Source organism: Bubalus bubalis, chromosome 2 (assembly GCF_019923935.1).
Source record: "Bubalus bubalis isolate 160015118507 breed Murrah chromosome 2, NDDB_SH_1, whole genome shotgun sequence".
Classification (NCBI taxonomy): Eukaryota; Metazoa; Chordata; class Mammalia; order Artiodactyla; family Bovidae; genus Bubalus; species Bubalus bubalis.
Window position 1 is genome coordinate 146,041,267 of NC_059158.1, and position 18,449 is coordinate 146,059,715.

At 40.0% G+C, this 18,449-nt stretch overlaps 1 protein-coding gene and 1 long non-coding RNA gene across 6 annotated transcripts in view; one reads left to right on the plus strand and one right to left on the minus strand.

Annotated features, from left to right (window-relative positions):
• Positions 1-18,449, plus strand: part of PARD3B (par-3 family cell polarity regulator beta) — a 1,152,086-nt gene that overhangs the window by 1,100,357 nt on the left and 33,280 nt on the right. The gene's annotated exons all lie outside the window — the stretch shown is intronic.
• On the minus strand, positions 16,390-18,435 carry LOC123327986. Its single transcript, XR_006542658.2, has 4 exons — positions 18,213-18,435; positions 17,965-18,062; positions 17,742-17,856; positions 16,390-16,501 (listed from the first exon to the last, which is right to left on the minus strand). It is a non-coding gene; the product is annotated as an uncharacterized LOC123327986 (long non-coding RNA).

Genomic DNA, 18,449 nt, shown 5'->3' on the forward strand with positions numbered 1-18,449 from the left:
AAAATAGAGAGGGAGTGGAAGCGACTCATGGGAATGAGCAGACAGCAATCTTCTTTGGAACAAAAAGTACTGCGTAGATCCCGCTATAAATTATAGCTGCATAAAACTTCAGGAAAACCAAAGAAAGTAAAATATTAACATTAAACCATAGCAACCCCTGCAGTATATAATTTAGATAAATAATCTATTTAATGTACGCAGGATATTGTGATATCATTTTTCATATGCCACTGGCAAAAGTTTATATTTGAAAAGAATAGAGGCATTAGTTGCTGGCATATGGCAAATGTGTTCTATTCATTCTTATTCTTAAAAGTTGAATGTCCTCAAATAAAATACTGATCAAGGGCTAAAAATTTAAGGCCTGCTGTATCTTTGTCTCATAATATGGATTTGTGGCCTCATCTAGCCTTTCCTTGACCTTTTTGCATAATGGTAGGATATTAGTAAGAGAAAGATGGTTACATAAAACATCCTCTGAATGTAATTTTTTTTTTTTCAAATTGAGTAATTTCAGGTGGCTAAAAATGGAATGAGCTAACCTGAAAGTAACAAGCTGCTCACTGTCTCAGCCAAATTAGGCTTAATGTTGAAAGGCATTCCTTGAGAAGTCAAGAAGGCTGGGGGTCAAGCCATCAGGCCAGGGAGTGCAGCTGTTGGACCACCTTTTGTGGTCTCTAAGGAAGCAACCAAAGAAAATCCAGCAAAGAAAATCTCTCAAAGAATCAACAGGGTGAGTAAAGCAAAAATAACCAGATGTCCCAGAAGACTCTGTTGGTATTATGAAGAAAGCTAGAGCAGAACTAACAGGGTTTGGATTTTATCAACCTTACTAATAAAAGTCACTTGGCTTTCCATCGAGAAGAGCAGTTGGTACAATATGGAAAGGTTTTAAAGACCATTAATTTCTTGAAATGAAACAGCTGGCCTTATTGGCTATTAAATAATGAGCCAGATTCTCCCCAGTGCCTAAGTCACTCTCTAGTAGTAAATTAGTCATTTAGGGAGGCACATTAACTCTTTAAGAAGATTAGAGTTTCATTTAGTGCACTTTATGCGTAGGAGGAAAAGTTGTAGGGAATCTGGCTGAGGCTGAGTAAAGAAAAGATGGAGGCAAGATGGAATCCAATGAAGAAAGTCAGCCTATGATTTGTGTTAACATGACAGCTGAGATAAGCATAGGAAATTGGGGATGCTGAGTTGTTGAGGGACTTTAATCTAGCATTCTACACTTGGAAGAGGGTTTCCCAGGTGGCACTAGTGGTAAAGAACTCACCTGCCAATACAGGAGATGTAAGAGACACAGGTTTGATCCCTGAGTCAGGAAGATCCCCTGGAAAAGGAAATGGCAACCCACTCTTTCCCGGAGGATCCATGGACAGAGGAGCCTGGCAGACTACAGTCCATAGAATTGCAAAGAGTTGGACACGACTGAAGTGACTTAGCACACTTGGAAGAGATCATGGTGGTGGAAAGTGTTGACACTTCATTGATTTATTCCTTCATCCACTCATCCAGTGAGCTTTTGGTTGGACAGTGCTGTGTAGCTGGCGCTGAACTGGGCACTGAGGGAATGGTCTTCAATGAAACACAGTAAAGCCCTTGTCTCCAAGGCTTTACTGTCTAGTCTCTGGTGGCTTGGGTAGGGAGTGGGAAAGAGACTGGTAGATAGATAGCACTAGAGTATGTAAAGTGCTAGAATTTTATTTGCATACATTGAATTTGAATTGAGGAAGTCGCAAGATATGTAGCCTCTTGTACAACAGGTGAAGAAGTTTGATTTTACTCAGAAACCCTCAGGCTATTGAAGCCTTTTAAACAAGAGGTTGGTTTAATCAGATTTGCATTGTAGAAAAGGCTCCTTGGCAATTTCATGGAGAATAAATTGGAGGGACAAGACTAGAATCAGTTCAGTTCAGTTCAGCTGCTCAGTCATGTCTGACTCTTTGCAAACCCATGGACTGCAGCACGCCAGGCCTCACTGTCCATCACCAACTCCCGGAGTCTACTTAAACCCATGTCTATTGAGTCAGTGATACCATCCAACCGTCTCATCCTCTGTCGTCCCCTTCTCCTCCCACCTTCAATTTTTCCCAGCATCAGGATAAGAAAAGACCAAGGGAAGCTGTTGATAAAATCTTTATAAGAAATGCTGAGGGCCTAAAGTGAGGCTGTAACAGTGGGGAATGCCAGGAAGAAAAGAAAAGCCTGTGCTTTTAAGAAGACGAACTGATGTGACTTGATGGCTGATTAGACGTGGTCACTGAGGGAGAGAGTGGTAACCAAGGTAGCTCTCGAGTCCAGGCCTTGGCCAGCTGGGTGGGCGGAGGTGCCATTATCCTTGGTAGATGATAGAGGATGGGGGGCAAGGTCTGGTGGGAAGGCAGTGTGGTGACAGTTCTGGTTCTGAGGAGGAGGACGAGATGCCACATAGACAACTAGAAGTCATCCCTGGTGAACCACACAATGAGATTTGAAAAGTACATAGGGAAAGGAAACTGATGTACAAAGCTGCAGAATGCCTCAAGCTTAAACAGAATCCTTGAGCAGTGTTTTGCTTTGGTTTTTCTGCCAGAGGAAGGGATTTCTAAGTTGCAGACGTGTCCGCACTAAAGCTATGTCATTGCTCACCATGAGCAGAATGCAAGTGCTAGGAAAGTACAAATAGGAAATAATCATCTTTAGAAAACCCACCTCTCTTTTAACCCAGCACATCAGTAGTTAATAAAGCATCAATATGAATATCGGGAAAATTTATGTTCTATATGAGAAGTTGAAAACTGTACAGGTTGCAGACTAGGCAAATTAACAGTTCTTTCTCTGTCAGCACTTAAAATCTATACCGTGGTTTCTCTCTATGGTATGGGTGAAACGTGCCAACAAATTGGCTTAGATGATGTAAGTATCTGAAAATATGGAAGAAATTATATATGGGAGGGAAGGGGAAATTCTTATGTATTAAAAGGTGTTGACAACTTCACCACAGAATAGCAAAAAAGGTCCTTAAAGATAAAACACTTATTATTTCAGAATTTCAGAAACCACAGTTACAGTGTTATACCATGTGCAGCAAAAATTGTCTTTAGAAAGAAAAATTGACATCAAAGCTTACTAAAACCAATAACTCTTGTGGCAACTTCATGATGAGAACCTCATTCTTTAGGAATGTGAAAAGCATCAAATTAAGAGGGTGGAGAGTTCATGGATGGCCTACAGAGGACTTAGCAGAGGAGGGCTGCGTACAGGACTAAACATGTCACTCGGTGTGTTTTTGTGGTCAGTCCAGGTGTCATTCTGGTGCCAGTTGTATGATGGTTCCCAGGGGGAGGGTTCCCAGGGAGACGGGCAAGAACTACCCCGTTCACTATTCCATGTGCATCTTGTTTTACACTGTTATTCACACATTCAAGCTATCGTAGATAGTTGCTCTTCTAGAATAATTCCAAAAATACCTATACCAACAGTTCTCATTTGTGAACTCTGTTCTTCTCAGAGAGACCTTCTAATCATTCCTGGTAGTAAATACTGCCCCCTCACCCCCCACCCATCTCCTAACAAATGCCAGAATCAGTAAAGACTCGTTGACTTTGTGCCCTAACTGGGGGCAACGTCACATCATTCTAACAGGTTGCCTGAAACAGGAGGCGAAGTCTTTCTCCTCAGAGTTACAGTAATGAGTCTAAAAATGGGAATTCCTGGGATAAAATATATAGGATAATATTTTGTTCTTTTCTGTGTTGGTAAGGAGAGGGCCCTGAGACCTGTGGGAGTTCTAAGGTGACAGAACCACTGAGGAGTTAACAAGAGATGCCCTCCCAAAGGTAGCATTTACAGACTTGAAAATAGAGCCTGTGGCTTCATCTGTCTCTGTCAATGGCCCATCTCAAAAGTAACTTTAAGAGAGAGGGGAGAAAGTCACTGGCTGCCTCTTGAACTATTCTTTGGCTCTGGTAAGAGCAAAGCATGTTCCACATCAGGATACATTTTTGAGTATCCTGTTTGCTGTTTCAAAAACCAACCAAACAGAAAAAGTATCCATTGGAGCCAAAAAAGCAAATGTTTGGAGAAAATGCTTTTTCTGAGTTTTAGGTTTAAAATGTGCCAGGGAAATGGGAAAAGATAATAAATAGGTGCTAATTCAAAGGATTTGACGTACAGTGGGTGATAGGTGAATTTTTTAAGGAGAAAACAAATCTACATGGATTTTATATTTAAATCCCATCCTGGCCAAATTACACAACAAAAAAACAAAACAAAAACCTAAGGAGAATAAAAGTAAAGCGGATAACAGATATTTAAATATTTCACAAAGATAGCTTAAAGATAAATAATGTTTGCAAAGAATTTTGTTTCCATGAGATCAAAAAACCATATGGAAATAACTATTTTAATAGGATCCTTTCATATGTTTGAGTGAGTGAGTGAAGTCACTCAGTTGTGTCTGACTTTTTGCAACCCCAAGGACTGTAGCCTACCAGGCTTCTCCGTCCATGGGATGATTTTCCAGGCAGGAGTACTGGAGTGGGTTGCCATTTCCTTCATTCATATATTTACAGTGTCTCAAGTCTCTTTATTCTTGACATGGTTTAATACAGTGGCTTTTGAAGGTACCTGGGTAACCTTCTGGGTTCTTGACCTGCTTTGTGGGTTGGTTCAGAAGCAGCTATTACTTTCCAAAGAAAGATATTCTTTATTTTGTGGGCTGTTCTTTGACATTTACGTCTGAACATCGATAAGAGTAATGCTGATAAGAAGCGGCCCAGGCCCTAGACAGATACCAAGCCTTTGCAGGAGCCACTTCACTGAATTGCTCTCTGCATCGATGACCATCCACCCTTTAGTAAGTTCTAGATAGTTTCTCACCAGGGCTACTAACAAAAGCCCTACATCTATTAACCATAGAGCAACTGCTCTTCCACCAGTGAGGCCCAGTAACCACCCTAGAAGTCGGTTTCCTGCAGACCCTCTTCCTCTCCCTTTTCTTACCTTATCTTGACAGGTGTTCTCAGTGCATTAGACCAGATAAACTTCCATAAGTCAATTGACTGTAGACAAATGCCAAATAATACTATGTTAGGTAAAGTTTCATTAGCATCATGTCATTCAAAGCAAGTGTTTAAACTCCTTGTCAACTCTTTAACCGTGTGCCTTCCAAGTAGAAGATCCTCCCCCAGAAGCAAGACCATTCATTCTCTTGCATGCATTTGTGACATTTAAGAAGTTAGGAAAGGTACATCTATAACCTTTACCATCACTGTGGCACCTATATGGAAGCTACACTGAAATTACTGACGAAGTACTTAAGCAGATGTCGCTACTGTAAAACATAAAGTATATACCTTTACAAGATGCATTGAATAATGTAGACCAGAATCATAAGGATGATAAAAGTCATGAGGAAAACAGTATTGACACAATGTTGTCAAATAAAGTGGCCCAACGTCCACCTTTCAAGCTGACCTCATTACCATCCAGATTTTACTGTTATGTAACAATTATGTGATTTAACTCTGTAGTAAGTTACAAATCTATGTCATTCTTGCATGAATTTATGCATTGACATAGCCTGTCAAATTATCTTTTTTTAAACACACTTTTATCTTATCTACCAACTAGAAAGTGTGAAAATTTTGAAGGTAAACATATGTCTTAAACTTTCCTGTCTCTTCTGCAGTACCCAGCTAGATAGTAGGCATTTGGTAAATATTTATATTTTAAAATTGATCATAATGAGCTATATCCCTAGGTTAAGAAGTTTCCATGGAGAAGGAAATGGCAACCCACTCCAGTATTCTTGCCTGGAGAATCCCATGGACAGAGGAGCCTGGCAGGCTACACCCCATGGGGTTACAAAGAGTCAGACATGACTGAGCAACTAATACACACACGTTATAATAAAGTTTATCCACTGTAAAAGTAACATAATGAATAAAGCAGTAAAATATAAAAATGCAAATATTTCCACCAAACCTCAGCTGTAAGAAAATACTTCTCTTTCTAGCACTCCAATATTCCAGTTGTTTATTTTTAAGGGCCCTGAATTCTCTTTTCAAAACAGAAAAGAGAGACATTATTTCTTATATCTAGTTGTTCAGAATCTACATTTTTTGGGAAAAAATGTGTCTGGCATGGGGAGAGGGGCAGATAGGGGCATGTGGCAGCAGAGAAAAATGTCAAAGTCAAGGAATCAGAAAAATCCGAGTGATCTATATAAGGGAGCAAAGAAAGTCACTATGGCTTAGTCAGTTTTTCCTGGCCTCTCTTATCCTCCTGCTTGGTGACACGCTTTTCCTTGTGACCCAGTGGTACCTTTCCATGATGGGTTTGAGAATTCTAATAAACGAGCTGAAGAACAGGGTCCCCAAAGGATATCTTTGTGCCAAGAGGGAAGGCAGCTGTGGTTATGAACCAGCACATGCCAGAGGCCGCCAATCTGTTGAGGACTTTGTGTGAATGGATGACAGTTTTAATTTCACTCCCCAGCAGAGGTGGTATCCAGCCAGCACTACTTCAAACCAATTTTGCAAATCACATTTTGTGGCTGAAAATTGGTTTACTGCGCCCATCCCATTTTGGAGGCCAGACTTCCCTGGTTTAAGCTGGTACCTTCACTGAGTTGTAACAGCTAAAGGATGATTCTTTTTCCTTTAATTGAAATGACAGCACAGTCTTCCACAGATTAATTTTAAATTACTCCTGTTTATATCCTTTAATCAAGATGATAAAAACAGCACAGATAATTTTCTGCACTATTCTTTTAATTTTTTTGAGACTAATAATAACTGATTGGCTCTTGATATTTACTGCCTCACATTCAGAAGTTTTACTGCATGAGCACTAGCTTGGATTGTTTATCACTGTGTTATTCATTCTTTTTAACCTTGATTTTGTCCTATATTAAAATAAGAAGGAATAAGTTTTCAACTGTAAATTCCACTGAGATTCCTTTTGTGAACAAAAAGATGACGCTTTCCTGAAGAGATTTGCTCCCTGGATTATATCTCACCCAGAAATAAGGGCCTTCTTCCTGGAAGAAATATTTCTTTAAAATGAGTACTTGCAAGAAGTGTTCATCTGTGAACTTTTACCAATTAGAAATGGCTCTGTACTTAAGACTCTTTAATAATGTCTGTTAAGCAGCATTTTAGCTCATTTTTATAACACATGCAGGTTTGGTGATTTATATTAAACATTAAACGTAATAAATTTAGATCTTTTTTCAAGTATGAGGCTCAGCATCTCTGAATCACCCATTTAAGCAAAGTGCCCCGTGGAAAGTCCAATCTCTTGCTATCATTCACGGATGTAATAAAACAGGTTTCTCCTGTCTCTTACTTGACATCTGTAATAATGGGGATGACATGTGTGTAGTGACACTTTAACAAGAGAGCATGTTGATATTGCTTCATGGCGAAGACTAAAGGTCCATGACCAGAGGGTGAGCCGAGAACATGCATCAGTGACCGCCATCTCGGATTTGGTTCCAAAAAGCTATGCTAATGCCAATTTTTAAAATTTTATTCAAAGAATAAGTTTCGGTGTCTAAAAAAGGGGGCCTTTAAATATCTCACTCTACATGGCTAGATTTAGTAAAAGAATTAATCACCAAGAATGGAACTTTGAGCACAAATGGATCTACTAATGATAGTCACATAAGAAAGATTTAAACCTTCCTATTTTTCAACCATTCCACAGATGGTCATCCCATTCTTCATTTTTTGAATCACAGAAAGGCATAAGACAGTAAAGTTCCTTAGAAAAAAGCTTCTGTTTGTGATGAAGCAATAATTATAGTAGCTTTCTTTGGAATTATCATGTCAAGTTTAGCTCTAAATGATTGTATTTCAAACTGAAAGTTACCTATCCGTTTGATTGCAATTTATGTATAAAATACCTGGATACTTTTGGAAATATGTATCTTAAAATGAGAAAAGGCTCACATTTCAAGCATTTGAATAGGACTGAGAATTACTAATATTTTCAGTTAAAGACACCTGAACAGTCTAAAAACTGTCATTTGAGTTTTTTAGAAGAAAAAGATGGTGGAAGAAGACACAACTCCAGTTTCAGGCACATAACTCACTGTGAGGTGGCTTCTGTGAGTTGAGTTTAGACCATGTCCTGGCCCCCAGATGGTGGGCCCTGGTCCCACTGTCTTGATTTCTGACTGCCACTTCAAAATCACTAAATGAGAGGACACGAATGAGCCAGCCATAATCCATCCCTCATGCAGTCAGTCCTCAATCTCAAATGAGTTGTGTCTCTACAGTCTGTGTATAAACCAAGTGTCCTGGAACTTGGAATGAATTTTTCATAGAAAGGATGTTCTGTCTGGACAACAGGTTGCCAGGCAGACAGTCATACAACCCTATTTAGCCTGTTACATAATCGAAGTGCTGTCCACATGAAAATCATTTTTTAAATATTGCTGCTATGGGATGTTGACATACCTACCCCAGACTGGGCAGTCTCTGCAGATAATGGGCTCAAAATAACTCACACCCTCTTGCCTTCTGGAGTAACACACTAGAGTCTGAACACAAAAAATGAGAAGTAATGAAACAGAATGAAAAAAAAAAAAAACATTACTTTGAAGAATACCATTATAATGTTGATAATTAAAGCAGAAAAATATAAAATTGAATAAGAAGTCATGTTTCATTTATTTTAACAGTGGTGCTTGAGAAAAAGTAGGTTCAGTCAGAGAAGGATGAGGAAGTAGCTGGAAGCAGTTGTTGAGGTTCTAAAGGAGGCATCTGTCCACTCTCCAGGTTGATGGCTTTTCTGCCTATGGGATTTTTTTATCAAGAAAATTCTCTAAACTAGTCTACATTATTGCCTTTTCCTCAAATGCTTTTGGCAGTGGAAGGAACCAATAGAAACAAGGAACGTTTTTCTTGAAGTGTCTGGGATGAGTAGGAGGGGAGGAGGAAGAGGGAGGGATCTGTTAAAGGGAGTGGTATTGCCACTCAAGAAATTAGCCAGAGTATTTATTAGTGACACTTAGAGGAAAACTGGGCATGCTCGATTCTCTTGCTGGCTGATGCAGGGGACTGAAAATAGAAGGGATGAAGAAGAAATATTTTGGTGTGCCTTTGGACAACTAGTGAAAAAGACATAGAACTCAAGATAACTAGGCTGTTGAACGAATATTCTCAGGATAGTCAGGAAAGAAATAAAGAATGGGTTACCAGTGGGCAGGGAGTGATGGGGAGGTGCAGGTGTGTAAATGTGTAACCTAATTGTATAATATACTTAATTGTTACATAAATGTATGTAACATTCTTGATTCAGGGGGTATTTATACCAGAAAGAAAATACGTGTTCTCCATGGATTCTCTTTGTGAAATGAAGGAGCACTACAAATGGCTTTAAACCTTCATTTAACCAGTCCTCAGGCCAGTGCCTATTGTCATGATCTTTACGTCCGTTAGGAATGATGAGAGAATCAGAGATGTTCGCATTTGATTTCTGCACTTCCATATCTGAGTGCATGGCAATGATGACTGAAGGGGTGGGGAGAGGCTGGAAATCATATACTAAGCAGAAGTAAGTCATCTCTCTTCTCCAAAGCTCTGTATGTGTGTATGTGTGCACATATATATGTGTGTGTACATACATATATATGTGTCTATGTGTTTGATAGATGCATATATATGTGTCTATGTGTTTGATAGATGCATATTATTCTGGAATGACTTAAGAATAAATTTCATGATAAAAATCATGGTGATATTGATGATTAAAAGGATGATCATAGCAACAGATTCATTGATAGCTGATTCTGTGTAGGCACTGTATGGAGTGTTTTAACATGTACTAACTCATTTAATTCTCACTACAGCACTATCAAATGAGAACCATTGTTTCTCCATTTTACAGTTAAAGAAAGGGAATTTCTTGAGTTTCTTACCAAATTTTAGTTCAGTGATCCCCAAATGCAACCAAGATGAATCATACTTTCTATTATAATGACCTTAAAGCCATCTCACCCAGATAAATTGGAACAACTGTTTAGATGTGTAACAAGGGACAATGCAGACCTGCCACAATCTAGGGTCCATTGCCTTTTCCTAAGCACCCTACTTCCACCTCCATTCCTATTCTAGCTACCCCTCTTCTGTCTACACAGCTTGTGCTCTCACTTCCAAACCTAGTCCCAATATGTTCTTTATAAAATGCAAAGAGGTAGGAACAGATTTTCAACATTTTTCTTTATTTTACTGGCAGTGCCTATTATGAAGTGTCATGTTAGCCATGACAACAAACCCTAAGACACTAAACAGAATTTTCAGATGATCTTTCCTTGAAATCTGGTTGTGTAAATATTCAGGGAAGTGCTTAAAGGTTAAAAACCTGAAGCATTTAATCACAGTTCAAAACAACTCTTTATAGACCTACACTTTCCAATATGGTAGCCAATACTACATGTGCTCATCAAGTACTTAAAATGTGACTAGCCTGAATTGTGATGTGTTTTAAGTGTAAAATACACACCGAGCTCCAAAAATTTAGCGCAACCCTCTCCCGAAAGATGTAAAATAGCTCATTAATTATTTTTATATTGATTACATGTTGAAATGATAGTATTTCAGATAATTGGGTTAAATAAAATAAATTATTAAAGTTAGTTTTACCAATTTCATTTTACTTTTTAATATGGCAATTAGGAAACTGTAAATTATATAGGTGCCCGAGTTATATTCTATTGGGCAGCACTGCTATAGATCCTAAAATGAAGAGGCTCCATAAAGACAGAACAGTGATAGCTTCTCCTGAACCACCTCACTAAAGTCTGAAGGGTACGTGTTCAACCTGAGTCTTCTTTTTTGAAAAACACTTTTTCCTTGCCCTTTAAATTGTGCATAATACCAGGCACACCTGGATTTCTGGATAATTGCACCAACAAGTGGCTACATGCAGACACAATTAGGTGCTTGCAACGTGTTTGAAGGCACAGGTGTCTAATTGTGCCCACAAATGGCCATTTGGCAGGCACCAATCATTGTGCACACAGCTGATTATAGGCAGAAAATGGCAACAACCAAAATGGATGCCTGAATAATGGAAGTGTGAAAATAGATCCTGAGTAACCCCACTGGCTTGGTGTGATCACTTCTTCCTGGTTCAGTCTTTTTGTGGAATGCCCACTTAGGTGTTTATGGCAAGAGGCATATTTGAAATGCATAGGCTGGGATATGAAAATGCATAGGCCCATCTCACAAAGTAAATGCTGTCTTGAGCTTTTAAGTAAATTGGGACTAACAAAACCCATATTGTCAACCTGAGTAACCTTAAAGTGGATTCCACCCTGCTGGGATCGGCTGTTTATAATAGCTAAAAATGATGGAGTGTGTGAGAATCCCCAGGGACCCTTTGGTAAATAGTAGTGTTTAAAGGGTTAATTCAACCTAATGAATCATCTGGTGGGGCTGGGAAGGCCAGAGTGGTTACCTCAGGAAGACTCCAACAGGCAGGCATTTATTGAAACGTGGGGCAGTTAGAGAAGGGGGAGGCCAGCCTCGAAGCCTGGAGCGGTTGTGCAGGTCAGCGTCTCCAGGCAGGGAGTAATTGATACCCCCAGCTCTCACGGCAGCTGAAACAACAAAGCTGGACATGGAAACACGTTCTCTTACACAGATTTCAATGTCCAGGGGAAATGTGGGGAGACACGGAGGCCCAGCCTCTTCAACTTTTAGGGCAAGTACGGGAATAAGTCTGCTGGTTTCCTCCCCTCATATTTCAGGAGGGCTTTGTAGTAGATTTCAGTAGCTCTGTGGTCTCTCGAAGAAGGCAAGCTTAATCAGCACTGTTGATCATAAGTGTCGACCCTCAGGCCACAGCAGATTCAGCGTTCAAAGAAATCCACACCTTTTCTCCATCAGAGTAGCCTATGTTCACCCTAAAATGGAGAGCTCAGGCATTGATTTCTGAGTTCTAGAAAGATCAAGGGTTCCTTGGACAGGGTAGGAAATCCAAATCAGCTGCTGGACTTGGTTTTTCTAGGGCATAAAAAGACTTAATGAGAGATTGCTTTAGTGGTGTGTATTTATTTGCAATATGAGTTCATGATTTACCCACCTTGACAACTCTTTTTGTGTCTTGGATCGTCACATCCCTTTGTATCTGCTCTTTATTTATGATGATAGCTGCCTATTCTTGAATGGCAATGCTATTGTAATAAATCTCCATAAAAAGCCAATTCTCAGTTCAAGTTATTTACTGCAGGCTGAATATGAGGAAGACGGCCTAAAAACATACCCCGATGGTCCTGTTTAGAAACTGACAGGCTCAGCTCAGAACTTCTTTCATTGACTGGACTGCAGCTCAACCTAATGTCAGCTTACCATAATTCTTTTATGTGGAAGGCTATTATTCCATTATGATTTTCTCTCTTGTTGCATAATATCGAAAGAGGGTTGGTAAGAGATTATTGAAGAATTTTCTTCATCTCAGTTCATTCCGTATGATTCTTCTTTATTTTAAAGGCACAGTAGAAAATGTTCTGTTTCCTATTATTAACCTGCTTTATATGTAGCCTTGAGATATACATGAAATTTTAATTTTTCTAAGAGTTTGTTGTAAAGATAAAAATGATTTTCATTTCACAGTTTTACAAATTTTAAGTCAAAAATTTTCTCCACTTGACTCACTGCCCTTTATTTGCTGCTCAGTTATTGGAGAAAATTTAGCAATAAAGGAAGGGAATAATTAGATAGTTTTCTGTTGTAAAATGGGATTTACAAGTTCTCAGTCTTGGCCAGGTATCCCTGTGCTTTCTTATCATGAATTTAAAAGAAAGAAAAAAGTTTTCACAAGTTATAAACTTTGCTACCAAGGGCATGATGGAGACTTCCAGTTTCTGGTTTTGAATGTAAGGAGCTTGGAAGTCACCACATTCTCCTCACAAGTAAGGAGCTAAACAGACTGAAAAATCAGCAATGCTTCTTGGATTTATTAGAGAGGTGAGGACACAGGGCCAACCACTGCCCAGAAATTGGAGAGACAGACAGACAAAAACAGGGAGTCCTGGCTCACTGGAGCAGAGTCAGGAGTGGTGCCGCTAAGGAAGCGGCTCCGGGGTAGGAAGCCCTGGCTTGTAAGTGATGAACTACTGGAGGTTCAGTGGGACAACTACAAGTTATAAACCTCAGGGGGACCCTGTCATGGGTGGAAGTGGGGTGGGAGGGGGCATGGCAAACTGTGAGATTTACCTCCAGGGGCTCCACCAGATTCCCAGAGTCAATATGGAAGAAAAATGCCCTTGCATTTCTAGTAAGGGGAGCAGGAAAGGAGCCATCCTGAAATACTTTGTTCTTCTTAACAAGGCCCGCCTTCAGGGAGAACTAGGTAACAGAGCATAATTGACCTGGGGCAAGGAAATACCCAACTCCTACCCACTGGTCAGCCAGTCCCACATAAGGGGAACAAAGAAACTGAGAAACACCGGTATAGTCCACAGCCCAGAGGCATGGGCTCACTCAGAGACTGAGACCTGATCACAGGACTGTGGAATGCTTCCCCTTCCCCTGCAACTCACCACCACATCATTAAAGGCCTAGTAGTTTTAACATCACATCACCTATCAAGAATGTATACCTGTGGCGGATTCATTTTGATATTTGGCAAAACTAATACAATTTTGTAAAGTTTAAAAATAAAATAAAATTAAAAAAAACAAACAAACTGCAAAGCATACTAAAAGGCAAAGAAACAAAAACAATTTGAAGAGACAGAGCAAGCATCAGAACCAGATCAGACAGGGATGTTGAAATTACCATACCAGAAACTTAAATATGATTCACATGCTAAGGGCTCTAATGCATACAGTAGACAGCACATAAGAATAGATGGGAAATATAAGCAGAGAGATGGAAATCCTAAGAAAGAATCAAGTACATGGTGGCTAGTGTAAAGCTATGCCCTTTGTCTGTTTCAAATTTCTGATAACAGTGTGCACTGTGAATTTCTCGAGCCGTTCTTCTAAGCCAAGAGCAGCGGGCTTCTATGCCAGCACATCCACTTCCATCCTTTGATCTCAAGAAGTAAACATCCATTCTTATGAATTGTTTTCATTTCCTTATAAACCACAATTGTATTTGTAGTATAGATTTGGTTTTACTTCTCATATTTTCATAAAGAAGCCACTTAATTGAAAAGGATTCACAATCAGTGCTGGAATCTATGAGAGTTAGATTTGGTGGGGGACTATCACGCTATATTTAATAACCCACTGTGCCAGTGCTCTGAATAACAATACCACGGCCATCAGAAGCAGTTTATTCTCTTCTCCAAATTTCTGACATGTAAGAAATTCAATAATTATTGGAAGTTTCTGGTATCTCATTGTATTGGCATTGACTGAAGGCAATGGTACCCCACTCCAGTACTCTTGTCTGGAAAATCCCATGGATGGAGGAGCCTGGTAGGCTGCAGTCCATGGGGTCGCTGGGAGTCGGACACGACTGAGCGACTTCACTGTTCACTTTAATTTCTTTCTGTGGCTTTTTCTTTTCCTAATATAGACAGAGTTGCTGAGGGAGAGCTCTGTGTTTCAGGCAAACACACGGTTACTAGATTGTTCTCAATGGTTTTTTGCTTTTCATTGATTTGGATTTTTAGAATCTTTTTCTGCCATGAACCCCAGTCATGACAAATAGTGGGAGAATAAGAAGAATTGCTGGTCTTCATCAGTGAGAAAAGTTACTAGGCTACTTTTCTTTTTCCTTTTTCTGCTCCCCTCTCTTTTCCCAGTTTCCCATTTACAGCCATGCTTTGCAAAGAGCAACAGACTCACAAGAAGTGGAATGTGAATGGAAGAGGGTTTATGAGATAGAGTGAAGTAAACCAGAAAGAAAAACACCAATACAGTATAATAATGCATATATTTGGAATTTAGAAAGATGGTAACGATAACCTGTATGCGAGACAGCAAAAGAGACACAGATGTATAGGACAGTCTTTTGGACTCTGTGGGAGAGGGCGAGGGTGGGATGATTTGGGAGAATGGCATTGAAACATGTATATTATCATATGTGAAAGGAATCGCCAGTCCAGGTTCGATGCATGAGACAGGGTGCTCGGGGCTGGTGCACTGGGATGACCCAGAGGGATGGGATGGGGAGGGAGGTGAGAGAGGGGGTCAGGATGGGGAGCATGGGAACACCCGTGGCAGATTCATGTTGATGTATGGCAAAACCAATACAATATTGTAAAGCAATTAGCCTCCAATTAAAATAAATACATTTATATTTTTAAAAAAAAAAGAAATCAAAGGCCATAGATTCCTTAAGGACAGAGTCGCCTTACCACCACTGGAAAGTCAGCCATGGAAAGTACCTGACACAGCAGGCTTTCATCTAAGTTTTAAGCCAGAAAAAGAGGCAAAAACACAGGAAGGAATTTGCAACTGAGGGAAAAAATTCCAGAAATTTCACTGGGAAGATGTCAGGAAGGACAGGTCTTTATTTTCAATCATCTTACATTTACATGGAAATTCTATTTGTATTAAGTTTTCTGGACTTCCTAATTGGGTTCTAAAAATCGTTCTTTGAAAGCAAATTATTTTTCAGTAAGTTGTAGTTTGCCACTAAAAAAAAAAAAGTTTTCTGCTAACAGAAATGCATAAAGCAAAAGAATCGTTGTGATTGAGATGACATGGCATGTTTTCCCAAGTTTTAATTTTGAATAGTTTGTATATCCATCCCAGGAATTCTTTTCAGAATTCAAATTTCTCATTTTTGTTATCCATCCAGACCTTGATTTTTTTTAATACACTCAGCAATTTTTATAAAACATGAGTGATTGGAGTTTTTCCAGGCAAATAACGAATTTTCAAGTGTAGGATTTTCTTTGTGTCTTCTGTGGAGTGGTGGAATGCTCAGTTTAATAGCTGGTAAAGAAAAAGAAGCAGCTAAACCCAGTAAAATAAAAAGTCACCCTTACCCTTGATTCTGGTGGTGGTTCAGATGTACACACTTATAAAACCTCATGGACACATCTCTTTTACATTAATTAAACCTCAATAAATTTGAAAAAGGAAAGAAGGAAGGAAAGGAGGGAAAAAGTGTTTCTTTGTTATCTGGACTCCCAGGTCACATCACGGTCACTTCTTAGAAAGTCTTTGATTGCTGCGGCTGTTGCTGGTCCCCAGCAAATTCCATCTCTCAGAGACCTGTCCCTCGGATGCCCTGACTTATACTTACCACACTTTCAAAAGCACAGGAGAAAGCCCACGCAAGGCTGGCTGCCTTGTGCTGCTCCTGAGAAACAAGTTTCCATGTTCTTAGGCAATAGTATCATCTGTTTGCCATTCAAATAAACCTCATGCAAAGTCAGTATTCCATAGGATGAGGTGACAATTTTAGGAAAGGCAGGCTCTCCAGACCTCTTCCCAAAGCAACTCCAGAGCCAGTCTCATCGCCGGTGGTTTATGTGGACAGAGACGCTGAGGGAGGTGAGGAAACGATAGACTGTTTCTGTGGCAGGAAGGAAGAGGAGGCTGGAAGACATGGGTACCGTGGGAAGGTCATTTTGGTATCTTGCTTTTTCTTTACACCCTTGGGTCCGAGCAGACAGGATTTCCCTGGCGTGGTTAACGTTTATACAACCAGTGGCTAATTATTTGCATACCCCCATTGTCACCTATTGGACACTTGCTAGAGGACAAGAGTTTGAGATTATTCACTTCCTGAGAAATAAACTAACATAACTGCATGTCTAGTTATGGAAGTTAGTTACAGGCACAGGCATCTAAGCCTAAAGGAAGTTTGTCAAGGACCAGAAAACCACCAGGCATTCTCCCATACTCCGTGTCTCTTCTCTTTCCCCACCGGACATCCTTTCTCATCACAGTTTAATGAGGAAAGTATTCTAGGCCTCTTGCTTTTCACCTTCTCCACCCTGGAGATGTTGGGAACGGTGCCAAGGTGAGGCAACAGGAGCTACAACAAAGCTTTTCTCTCTCAGGTAGTTACTAAAGTGAACGGCCATCTGCCCTTTCTAAGTATGGTATCCTGTAGACAGGTGTTCATCCCATTAGGTGCCCTCCTAACAAAAGGTAAGCAGTATTAGTCTCCCTCTGTATCACCCATAGATTTTTCTGTATCCAGTACAGAATGAAAATCTCCTGGCAAATATAACTGAAAAGGAGTCCAAAGGTAGATTTATCTTTAAGTGCAGCTACCCAGGAACTTAGAGGATGCCATCAGGAATTGGCTTCCTTTCCCCCCATCTCTTGACTCTGCCTTCTTCTGTGTTGGCTCTGTTTTTAGGCACAGTCTCCCACCCTGGGGTGGAAACAGTTGCCCACATCATGAGGCTTATTTCTTATCATCTGAGCCACTCCAGCAAAAGTGTGATTGTCTCATTTCAATATGTTCAACAAAGGTCCTAGAATTGTCTCAGTTTGCCGTGATTGAGTTACCTTCTTAACCATAAGCAATCACCGTGTCCAGGGGTGGAGTGCTCTGATGGGCAGGTCTGGAGTCCTGGGTAGACTCACTCCACCTGAACCACGGGGACAGAGAGGGGACCATGGGATGATTCCCAGGAGGACAGAATATTGTCACCAGAGTAGGATGGGACAGATGCTAGACAGGAAAAGAGAGCAACCTTCCACTGTCCCAACACTGATGACAAGGGCAGAAAGAAAGCTAGAATCAATGATGAAAGAAAAAAGTAAAAGCTCTTGTCACACACCTATAAAACCTAGAATGAATGCTAAACCCCTAAAAAATGACCAGACCAGTGCACCAAACTGTTTCCTGTTTCTGAGTCCGACTGTCATCTGACTCTCAGGCTTCAAGAATACTTCCTCCAGTAAATATTATCCAGTGTTTCATCCATCCAAATAGTCTGATAAAAAAGAAAAAACAAGAGATATGGGGGATATTATGACTCTTTGATGGTCTTTTGGCTGCTTCTCAAATTCCTTTGAGTTCAATGCATGCATCTATAACTCACTTTATAGCCGCCCGTGCAACTGTGCTTGTCTCTGAGAACATAATCCTGAACCCAAGTTTCCCAGCAATTCTCCAAGAGGTGGCATCTATATGGACACACTAATAAGTGGCAATTAAACATCAAGACTGTTGCCAGGACTACACACAAAAAAAGAACAACTGTTTAGAGAGAATGTACGTCTTAGTGTATTTTGTGTAAATTTTTTATGAACATAGCCCATAAATTTTGGGAAACTGGTGATAACTTACCTCATTTCCATCTGGAGGAAGCAGATTTTTAGAGAAGAAAAAGGCCTCTGGACATATTTGAATATTTGGAAGACAAAAAAGCATGTAAGACACTATGGAATCAGGAATAAACAATAAAAAGTTGGAACATGGAGAAAAATAATACCAATTTTCAATTTTTATTTATTTGTCTGTGTTGGCTGTGCTGGATCTTCATTGCTACTCGGGCTTTTCTCTGGTTGTGGTACACAGGCTTCT